Genomic DNA, 11,035 nt, shown 5'->3' with positions numbered 1-11,035 from the left:
AGGAAATGCAGCAGGGTGGCACTGGTCTTATGTTTGAGGAGCTCAGACTGTGCTCTGAGCCCAGTCCCCATAGTGCTGGTGTCTTCCTGCTGAATGCTCTTGATGAATTTCCAGTGGAACTGTAGGAGAAGGGCAGGAAGCCGGCGATGTTGCATGGAGTGCTGCACACACGGTGCTGGGCTGAGCAGGGACAGCAGGCCCAGCCCAGCTGGGGGTGGCTGCAGGTACCTGCGCTGTGCCGCGGAAGCGGCCACGGCTGGATTCCTGCTCTTGTGTCTTGTCCTGGGCTGCATCTGGCAAGGAGCGAGCGCAGCCAGAGTTGAGGGGCTGCAGGAGAGGCCAGGGAACACAGCCCAGCCCTGTGCCCCTCAGGCTGGGACAGCCCCGGGATGCCCCAGGGGATGGAGCACGGCCACTGCAGGGTGTCTGCCCAGGCCCTCTTCTGTCCTGTCCATGGGCATGTCCCCAGGGGATGGCATGGCATGGCATGGCATGGCATGGCATGGCATGGCATGGCATGGCATGGCATGGCATGGCACGGCGCCAAGTTGGCTGCAGGCACCATTCCTGCGGCCCAGCTCTGGCACTCACCCTCCTGCGGTGGATGGAATGGCACCACCTGTTCAGTATCCTGTGCTTGGGCAGCTCCACGGCCTTCTTCCTCCTCCTCCACCCAGGCCAAGTTTGGCCCTCTCAGGGGTCTCTGCTCCATATCTCTGACTGGATTTGTGGCAACTTGCTGTAGAGCTGCCTTGGAAAAGCTCCAAGTCACCAAGTCCTGCAGTTGTGCCTCGGAGGTACCTTCAAGACAGAAGCCTCAGAAGGCTGCAGGACAGCAAGTCCAGCCCTTTGGTCTCAAGGGCTCCTTCCACAAGGACAGGAGACTCCTGTCAAGGATTGTGGTCTGGCTTCGAAGGGTCCTGCAGAAGAAAAACCTCGGGGAGATCACAGGTCAGCAAGTCCTGTGGTCTGGCCTCGACCTCAGCTGCAGGAAAAATGCCTCAGAAAAGCTCCGGGTGGGACATGAACGAGCGTGCTGTGTGGGGGCTCCTCACAGCACTGCTCTGTCCCGTCCTGTCCCGTTGTGTGCTCCGAGCACTTTGGCCTGCTCCTGTCAACGCCAGCTCCTTTGTCACCACGTGTCACAAAGGGCCCTTGGACACCGGGTTCCGTTCCATGACACGGTGTCCGTGCTGCAGCGTGTCACAAAGGGCCCTTGCACACACTGCCACCTGCCCTGGGGCCGCCCCAAGCCCAGCCAAAGTGGCCCAGGCTGGAAGGAATGCCTGGCCCCAGATGTCTAAGGCAGCCCCACAGGATCTTTAGGAAGGGCTCAGAGCATCAGCAAACGCTGCCCTGCTCTGTGGGCTCAGGGCAGCAGAAGGAGCCCCCAGGGCTGTCGACGCAGCCGCGCCAGGAAGGGCCCGGGGCCTTCCAGGGAAGCTGGCACGGCCTCCTTGGGACACGTCCCGGCCCGTGGCCATCCTAAACCCGCGGGTGTGACACGCACAGGGAACGTGTGGGCCCAGGCACAAATGCTGCTCTGAGCCCTGGGGCCCGGGCAGCGCTGACAGCAGCAGCTGTGGCAGAGTCCCCGCCCAAGCAGAGCTGCCAGCCCCTGAGCCCTGGCAGCGCTGGTGCCCATCTCCTGCCCCAGGGACCTGTGCCCCCGGGGGGCTTCTGTGCCACAGGGAGCCAAAGCCCACCTGCATTGGGGGCTGATGGCAGGAGCACCTGGAGCAACTGCTGGCAACACTTGGTCACTGTCAGAAGGCAGAAGCTGTTAGTCAGTCCTGAAAGGATTTTTTCATCAAAGGCATTGGCAGTAGCTCCACAACACCATCAGCTGCTGAGTTTCCCTGGACGATTCGATTGTACAGAGGCACTGTCATGTTTAATGTGATCTTCTGTCAGTTCTTCTGGGAAAAACACTAGCCCAGTCTATGATGCTCAATGCTCCAGGTGCTGCCCGTCTGTCTGTGTCGTAGCTGATACAAGGCAAATAAATATTTCCTCCAGACCCAAAGAGCCTGAAAAGTCACAGGGCTGCATCTCTTTTTGATTCTTTATTTAATGCTTTGCAGAGCCTGCTGAGCATTTTCAAGGTTTTCTCCCTATCCCTAGGGCACCTTCTCCAGAAGTTCTGCTGTTCCATCCTTTTGCATTTAGTGAAAGCTACCTGCAGTGACCAGTCGATCAAAGCCCTGGGAAAACCTGAACTCCTGGGTGAAGCCGGGCCAAACATTTCTCTCCCAGATCTGAAGCCATGAAGTGCCAAGCACTGTCCCCAGTGCCATACCCTGTCCCTTGGAAGTGTGCTGATGCCATTTAAAAGGGGTGCCAATGAAAACTACTTTTAACCGTTTTGTAATTTCTGCATTAGCATTCAAATCCTTGACCAGAAAAATCCCATGGAGACATTTCTGGGATTCTTAAATACCAAAGCTCTCATTTTTACACTGGATTTCGGAGTCTCGGAACAGTCACACAAGAGTTTAGTTCTAAACCATACAGAAAAATTCCCTGGTGTTCAGCTACAATTTTTCCATTGGCATATACTCCTTAGGACTACTTTAGGCAAGAGCAGCAAAGCCAAGAATGAGCCAAGGAGGCCATTCCTGTGTTCTAATGTGCTGCACAGCACTAACTGGGAATTCAAGAATGGCTTTTTTGTCACCCTTGAGTAAGGAATGGGGAAACAAGTGACACACTCCATGCATCTTAAGATGGCAGAAATGCTTCCTTTATTACAATCTCCCGACACTTATAAGCAACATTGTTCACCCAGAACCTGACTGGCTCTTAATAACACCTGTCACCTGTTGATTTATTAGGGACCACCCTTTGATAAACCATCTGATGAGAAAAGAACTGTTTCAAACACCAGCTGCAAGACTGCTTTCATTCTTTCTCTCCGCCTTCTCAAAACTTGCTAGAACAATTTCTGGGAAAGTTTACCTGGCTTTTTCTCTGACCAGGCTTTCAGTATCCACAGGATTCAGGAGTCTCAGGGTGCAGAGCAAGCCCCAAAGACTTAGGGATGCTGAAATGGACCAGCGTGCTGCTTGTGCCTGGGCTGCACAGGGCTGAGCTCCATCTGGATGGTCTAACAAAGGCTGAATGGACATACAGTGGCCCACTGGAGACTCCTATTCCAAATCCTGGGAGCAGCTGAATTTGTCATGTTAGCTTGAAATGCAGGGGAGGAAAAGGTAAACATGGAAAAGTGTTCTTCCAGTTCTAGTGACAGCTGTGCTTGCACAGCACCTGTGCCCATGGCAGGGTGGTGGGAACTGGATGATCTTTGTGATACTGTGCAACACAAAGTGTTGTGGCATTCTGTGATTCCCCAAGTGGAGAGGAAAACTGACCCATGGAAGTCCCAGGTTTTCTCCAGTGCCTCCTTTGTTCCAAGCAAGTCCAGGATTTCATTTCAGAGCTGAGGCATGTGCCTTTAAGGTGCCTGCATGGAGGAGAGGGAGGGCAACTGCAGGGCAGGGCTGGTGCCCCATTAGAGCGTCTCTCTGCCCATGGCACCAATGCCGCTGCCTTGGGACGCCACCTGGGGAAGGCGAGTCTGCCCTCAAGCCCGGCCATGGAAGTCAGTCAGGGCCACAGGCAGCAGCTGAAGCAGCCAAGCGTGGCTGTGAGGCTGGCAAGTCAAGAGAGAGCCATTGTGGCCAACTCTGCTGAGCCTTTTGCCAAAGCAGGGGCCATGGTGCCCCCGGGCTCCCCCCGTCTGGCATCCCGGCGGGTGCGGATGCCCAGCCGAGCAGGTGCCACCCTTCGGGGTGCTGCTGTTGCTGAGCCCGCTCTGCTGCTGTTTCTGTGGGCTCCAGAGCCATGGGGGCAGCAGCGACTGTGCAGCCCTGCTGGAGGAGACACGGCCGCCCTCCCCACGGTGGCAGCAGCTCTGCGGGCCCAGAGCTCTGGGTCAGGGGGGCCTCGGTCACCGCACCGTGGCCTCGGCAGCCGCCAGCCCTGCCTCTGCCCCCTGCCCCTTCTTGGCAGCACCCAGTGGCCGTGCCCTGGCAGCAGCCCCCTGCCCTCCCTGTGCCCAGCCAGCCCAGCCTGGGCACCTCACGGGTGTCCCCACCCTCCTGCTGAGGCCCGGCCTGGAGGGCTCTGCCGCAGGCCTGGGAGACGCTCTGGGGAAGCGCCAGAGCTGCTGGGTGCCAGGGACAAGGCGGCTGCCTGGGGGCGGCTTGTGCCCTCTGACACCCAATTCCTCAGGGCTTCCCAGCACCCTGGCTCCTCAGGGGCCTCCTGGTGTTCTGCCAATTGACTGAGGCAATTTAAAGGACACATCACTGGAAATAATGTTCTTCTTTTACTGTGAATATGAAGGAACCACAATGCAATATGATGCATTCAATAAAATATGTGCGCTTGGTTTTAATGACAAGCAACAACATGCAAGGTAGTGCACCTAAATCAGTACGGTAAGAGAGAAAGGAGAGCGATTTAAAAAGATGCATCACCAATTGCCTAAATCGTTTATCATCTTGCAGATCTGCACTTGCTGGGGAGCCGCATTTTACACCAAGGACCTGGGGAAGCATTCCCAGCAATTGGGAAAATCCTAGGTGCTCCATCCACCCATAGATGAGGTCTCCAAATTTGCCCCAAAAGTGGATCCACCTTTTATAGGTTAAAAAGAGCGAGTCAATGTGACTCAATTATATTTTTAGCCCAGAAAGCCCTGCTCCTGATGGCACACTTCACAATCAGCAGGGGACGCAGCTAGGCCAAAGCCCAGTCCTCTGCTGGGAGGCTTTCTCCTCAAATACACTTCAAACAATCCTCCATGCAAGTCAGTTGGGAAAGTTTCTTCAAATGAGACATTGCTGGCACATAACTACATATGGTTATGTGAAAGTTTCTAAAGCAGCTGCTTTGTAGTCAAAGAGCCAGCATTAAGAGTCCTTATGATGTATTTGTAGCTAAATCACACTTAGGAGGACTTGAAGGAGTTTGGAATGACTTAGAGACCAGACCTCTTTGTTTTTTAGATGATGCCGTTTATTTTTCTTACCTTCTACACAGACAGGAAGGGTGAGTTTGGCTCACATCTCCACTACATAGCTCAGAAGGTCACAAGATTCCTAGTTACAAGACCTTAAAAGGATTTATTGGCCAATAAACTTGCCAACAAGGATATCTATCTTCATTTGAAAAGACAGGTGTCTGCTAAGGATGGCAGGAGCCTCTCCTGAAATGGAAAATGTGAACCCTCTGCCTCCGAACTGTTATAGGTTTGAAATTAAGGGGCTCTCAGGCAAAGATATGGGAGCAGGAATAAAAGTTCTTTAGTAGGGAAGGAAAATAAAACCCAAACCAATGCAGTAATACAAAACAACACTGACAGAGTGAAAATATGGCCTGATATTAAATATTAGGCCCTGAATGTTTCGGGGTGTGTCCTGCCTGGCTTCGTCTGGCCTCACTGCTGGACCAAAGGCGGCAGCTGTGGCGTTTTTCACCCCAGAGATGCCTTTGGCTGGCTAGGTGCTGCAGCTGGGCGCTCAAAACAAGTCCAGGCAAAATAGGAACTCAGTTTACCTTTGGTGGAAAAGGTTCAGACGGTGAAGAGAAAAGGAGCGGGTTCTGGCGTGTAGCTTAGATCCAGAGTTTATTGTAGCATGGTAGATTTCTGAATGTGGCAACAGCTCCAGACAGAGCCGGCAGAGACCGAACCACGGCAGAGACCACGGCAGAGACCCCAACCGCATGGTCTCGTGTCCTCGTGCCCCGGGGACAGGGGGAGGGGACGGACAGGTGAGGGCCAAGCAGGTGTGAGCAGGGGAAGGGTCAGGGGATGTAGACACTAGGACAACCCAATGAGCCCAGACCTGGGGGGCATCTGCCAATCACATGACGCCTTGCTGCAAGGTGCCAGGCAGGAGGGCAAAGGGGGAGGGTGAAAGGTTGGCATCCTTGAGGGGGATGGCATAGGTGAGACAGGAAATGGCGACACACTGCAACATCTCCCCCTAGTTTTGTTTAAAAAGAAGAGGACTGGGTTTGTGGTGCAGAGTGCTTGCTAATCTATGGTTGGTAAATCGGTTCCTCCTCTACAGGAGGTTCAGTGCTTTCCACTGAGGGTTCTATGTCATTCATTGAAGCACTAAGGGCTCCCAAATAGTAAACTTCAGGAGGGGGAGATGAGCTTGAAATCAGCTTGAGAACCATGCGGTCGACTAGTCCAAAAACAATGCTAACAATTACAACAACAAAAACTAATACAAACAGTACTAAAACTACAGTTTTCAGAATAGATCCCACCCAGCCCGAGAGTTCCCAGTCTTTGAACAGTCCATTCAGCCAGTCGTCAGTTTCTCTCTTGATGTCTGAGGTCTTCTTCCAAGGTAGTCCATACGTGCTTTGGGCTGAGGGACTATCCAGGAGATCGCTGGTGGGATGATCACGAGTAGGACAAGGAGCAGGCTTGGTCTCATGGCATCTTGAGGCTACACACGAACCGTGGGATCTAAACTGGTACAAGGAAACTTAAGACAAACATATTACAAACTATTCCAGAAAGGAGGCTTAAATGGAATTTCCTCCAGAGAACGCGTGCGGCGTTTCCTTCTCCAGGCAGCATTGGCAACCTGGGGCGCTTCTGTTGATTTCTCTGAGACTTTGGGAACATAGGGCCTTACCCATTTGGAAGGAACCCACTTTAACCCAGAGCGGGTGGACACACAGGCGTATCCACGTCCCCAAGTAACCAATTTGTAAGGTCCCACCGTTTTCCAAGTCTCAGGGTCCTTTACTAAAACCGGAGGCTTTTCTTTCAACATCGTATGACTGCTCCCCCCAAAGTGGCGTAGGATGGGTGGGTTCAGGCTGTCAAAGGAACAATTCAGAAAATTTATTGTGAACAATGCCCTGGACAATCGGATGTGGGGGGGTTCCACCTTCAGAACCTGTTGCTGCTGGTCTAGGACTCTTTTAATATTGCAATGAGTCCTTTCTACAATGGCTTGACCTGTAGGGGAGTAGGGAATGCCAGTTTTGTGCTCTACTCCCCATTGCTGCAGGAAGCTCCTGAACTCCTTGGATTTATAGGCAGGCCCATTATCAGTTTTCAATTCCTTGGGGATGCCCATGAAAGAAAAAGCCTGTAAGAGGTGCTTAATGGCATCATTAGATGACTCTCCTGTGTGGGCAGAAGCATAGACTGCTCCAGAAAAGGTATCTACACTAACATGAACGTATTTCTGCCGTCCAAATGACTCTATGTGTGTAACATCCGTTTGCCACAGTTCACAACTGTTCAACCCCCTAGGGTTTGCTCCCGTACTCACTGTAGGGAGTGCATGTTGTTGGCAATTTGGGCATGTGGCCACAATCGCTTTGGCCTGTTCTCGAGTGATGTGAAACTGATGAACCAGGCCAGGTGCATTTTGGTGGAAAAGCTGGTGGCTGATTTTTGCCTGTTCAACAACATTTGGAAGCGTGGCCATCACTGCAGGTGCAGCAAGAGCATCTGCCCTTCTGTTGCCTTCAGCGATAAACCCTGGCAAGTCAGTGTGTGACCTGACGCGCATCACATAAAATGGTTGCTCCCGGCGAGTGACTAACTTTACAAGTTTTGAGAGCAATTCGAAAAGTGCGATGTTAGACACTTCTTGCAGTATTGCTTGATCTGCCCTGGACACTACTCCTGCCACATATGCAGAATCTGTAATCAGATTGAATGGTTCTGAGAACCTTTCAAAAGCCCTAACAACTGCAGCCAATTCAGCAACCTGAGGTGAACCTTCCACCTCAGCAACGTCTGTCTCCCACTGCTGAGTTTGAGGATCCTTCCAAGTCATAACGGACTTGTGGGACCTCCCGGATGCATCTGTAAAGACAGTCAGAGCCTTTTTTAAAGGTCTCCTACTCAGAGCACTTCTCAATTTCAGAATAAATTGAACATCTTGTTGGAACATTTTGTGGGCAGGCCGGTGGACAGAAATTTGTCCTGAGTAGGAATCCAGAGCAAACTGCAACACTTCATTTTCTTGAAAGAATTGTTCTAATGTTTGCATACAATTTTGACCAGATTTTAACTCTATTGGAATGTGAATACACTCAAAGTCACATCCTGCTAACTCCCTGATACGGGTCCTTGCTTTCCGGATCAGTTCTGCTACCAGCTCCTGAGGCTTTGTCATTCTCTTGGACCTTTTGTGACTGAGGAAAACCCATTCTATGATCAAGAGAGGGTCCCTCTTGTCCTGGCCCTTTTTAGGTGTGCCCTTTACCTTAGGAGTTTGTTTTTCCTCCCACTGGAAAATGATTCCATGGAGGTGTGGCGACTTACCTAAGATGATAAATTTGAATGGCAGGTCAGGCCGGCATCGGTGGGCCTGTCTTGTGGACATTGCAATCTGAACCTTTTCTAGAGCTTTCCGTGCCTCTGGGGTAATAGATCTAGGAGCACCCGGGTCCTCTCCCCCTTTCAATGAATTGAAAAGAGAGGCAAGGTCTTCATTAGTTAGACCGAGCCATGGTCTTACCCAATTCAAAGACCCACACAACTTGTGGACATCTGCAAGGGTCTTGATCCTTGGATTGATTTCTAGTTTTTGAGGAACAATGGTCCTATTTCCAATTTCTAGGCCCAAATATTTCCAAGGTGGCATCTTTTGAATTTTCTTTTCCTGGAGCTCGAACCCTGCAACAATCAATGCATTGATCGTTAGGTTAAGCACATGTGTGAGTAAATCATCATTGGGGGCACACACAAGGATATCATCCATATAATGAGAGATGATGGCCTTTTCTGCGGCTGCACGCACTGGGGAAAGCAGGGAAGAGACATACCACTGGCAGATCGCTGGCAAGACTTTAAGGCCCTGAGGGAGAACTGTCCAATGGTACCTTTTCATAGGGGCTTCCATGTTGATGGTGGGGACCGAGAATGCAAAACACGGTGCATCGTCAGGGTGTAGGGGAATATGGAAAAAACAATCTTTGATATCAATGACAGCTAATTTCCAGTCCTGGGGAAGCATTGTTGGAGATGGTATACCAGGATGGGGAGAGCCCATATCTTCAATGACATTATTAATTTGTCGGAGATCGTGGAGGAGCCGCCATCTCTTTTTGTCAGCTTTCTGAATGACAAACACTGGAGAGTTCCACGGGGACGTGGTCTCCACAATGTGACCCTTTTTCAATTGCTCTTCCACTAGCTCCTCAAGTGCCTTTATTTTTTGTTTACTGAGCGGCCACTGTTTCACCTCAACTGGTTTGTCTGTTTTCCACTTCAGTTTTTGGGTGGGGCACTGTTGTTCAATGACCGCTGTACAAAAATCCTGTGGGGAGTCTGGAATATCAATTGTGACACCCCACTGGGCCATTAAATCTCTCCCTAACAAAGGTTCCGAATAATCTAACACAAATGGACGTATATTTGCTAACTGTCCGTTTGGTCCTTCGATTTGGATGATGCTTTTGGATTGTTTTGCCAATTGCAGGCCTCCTACACCTTGAACGTGACTAGCAACGTTTTGCAAAGGCCAATGTGCTGGCCAGTCTTGTGCTGGGATCACTGTGCAGTCTGCACCCGTGTCTACAAGCATCTCAATGCGTTTTGACTCTCCACCCCCACTGACATTACACCATAATTTGGGTTTGTCTCTCCCAATAACTTGGACCCGGGCGACTGTGGGCCCTTGTTTTTTGGTGCCTTCAGGCAAAAACGGCACAGGGATAGCTTGGGCAACAATTTGACCTTTGGGAAGAAACAGCGGTGGGTGGAAACAGTGCAGCCCGAGAACGAATTGCTCAGGATCTGATGCTGTCATTCCTGGAGCAATTTCAATCTGATGTGGTGTGTGTTTGGTGTCCCCAGTGATGATGTACTTACAGTGAATTCGGTGCCAAGTACCCTTCTGTTCTGGATTGACAGAGACAAAATGCCAGTCAGTGTCTTTCAGGTGGAGTGATTCTGTCAGCTGCAACCTGTAAGGCTCATTGACAGAAGACGTGGTTAACATAGGTTCACTTAAATTATAACAAAGGTTATTTTGTTGAATTTTTAACAGTGGACCAGCAGACGTGGTCTTTGAAGCATCTGCTTCACTTACAGAAACAGTAACATTACCGCGCGCTTGGTTTGTTTTGCTTCCCTTATTCCCTTGGCCTGCTCTTTTTGTGTCTGCACGCCTGGCAGGCCGGCGCTCCCCATTTAGTTTTTTTGTTGTTGTTGACCCCCTGGGAGTGTTTGTAATTTCCCTCCCGTGCCATTTCTAAACTCATCAAATTGCTTTTTCAGGGGGCACTGGTTACTCCAATGCCCAAGGTTGTGGCAAAGCAGGCATGGCTTTGTGGGGTCAACCATTGGTGGTCGTCGCTGCTGCTGAGGGAATGGGCGCAGGGCTGGCAACGGCGACACGCTGAGGTGGTCTTGGCAGCAGCCTTGGTCTGGTGTCTTCAGCAACACTCATCAGAGGCACTTTCCTGTTACAGACTAGAAGCATATCTTTTAGTGTAGGGGGGGGTTCGAGAGGAAGGCTCAAAATTGCCGCTCGACACTGTTCATTTGCATTTGTAAATGCCATTTCCTCTAAAACCTCTTCCCTTGCATTCTCTTTTTTAACTTGGATTTCAATAGCTCTAGTTAACCTTTCAACAAATTTCAGAAAAGGCTCGGATGGCAGCCGCTTGATCTTACTGTAGGGCTCAAAAGGCCCCTCAGGTTGGAGGGAAAAGAATGCTTTTTCAGCTGCTTCTTTTACCTTCTCCAGTGCTTCTATGGGTATTACAGTTGCTTGGATCGTGGCGGCAGACCACTGTCCTTCACCCGAGAGATGCTCAATGGTAATTGGCATGCCAATAGCATCTTTTGCTGTGTTTGGATCAGCCTGCAAGCCTGGGAGAGCCTCTTCTAGCAGTTGTTTCCATGCTACTTCCCATAATTTGAATTCTGTAGATGTCATGAGGCATGAGAAAAGCTGTTTTAAATCATGCAGGACGACTACAGTCCTGCTCAATTCAGAATTTAAAAGACCACGGAAATATGGACTGTGTGGGCCAT

Source organism: Agelaius phoeniceus, chromosome 7 (assembly GCF_051311805.1).
Source record: "Agelaius phoeniceus isolate bAgePho1 chromosome 7, bAgePho1.hap1, whole genome shotgun sequence".
Taxonomy (NCBI): domain Eukaryota; kingdom Metazoa; phylum Chordata; class Aves; order Passeriformes; family Icteridae; genus Agelaius; species Agelaius phoeniceus.
The sequence above is the reverse complement of the archived record's forward strand: the minus strand, read 5'-3'. Positions refer to the sequence as shown.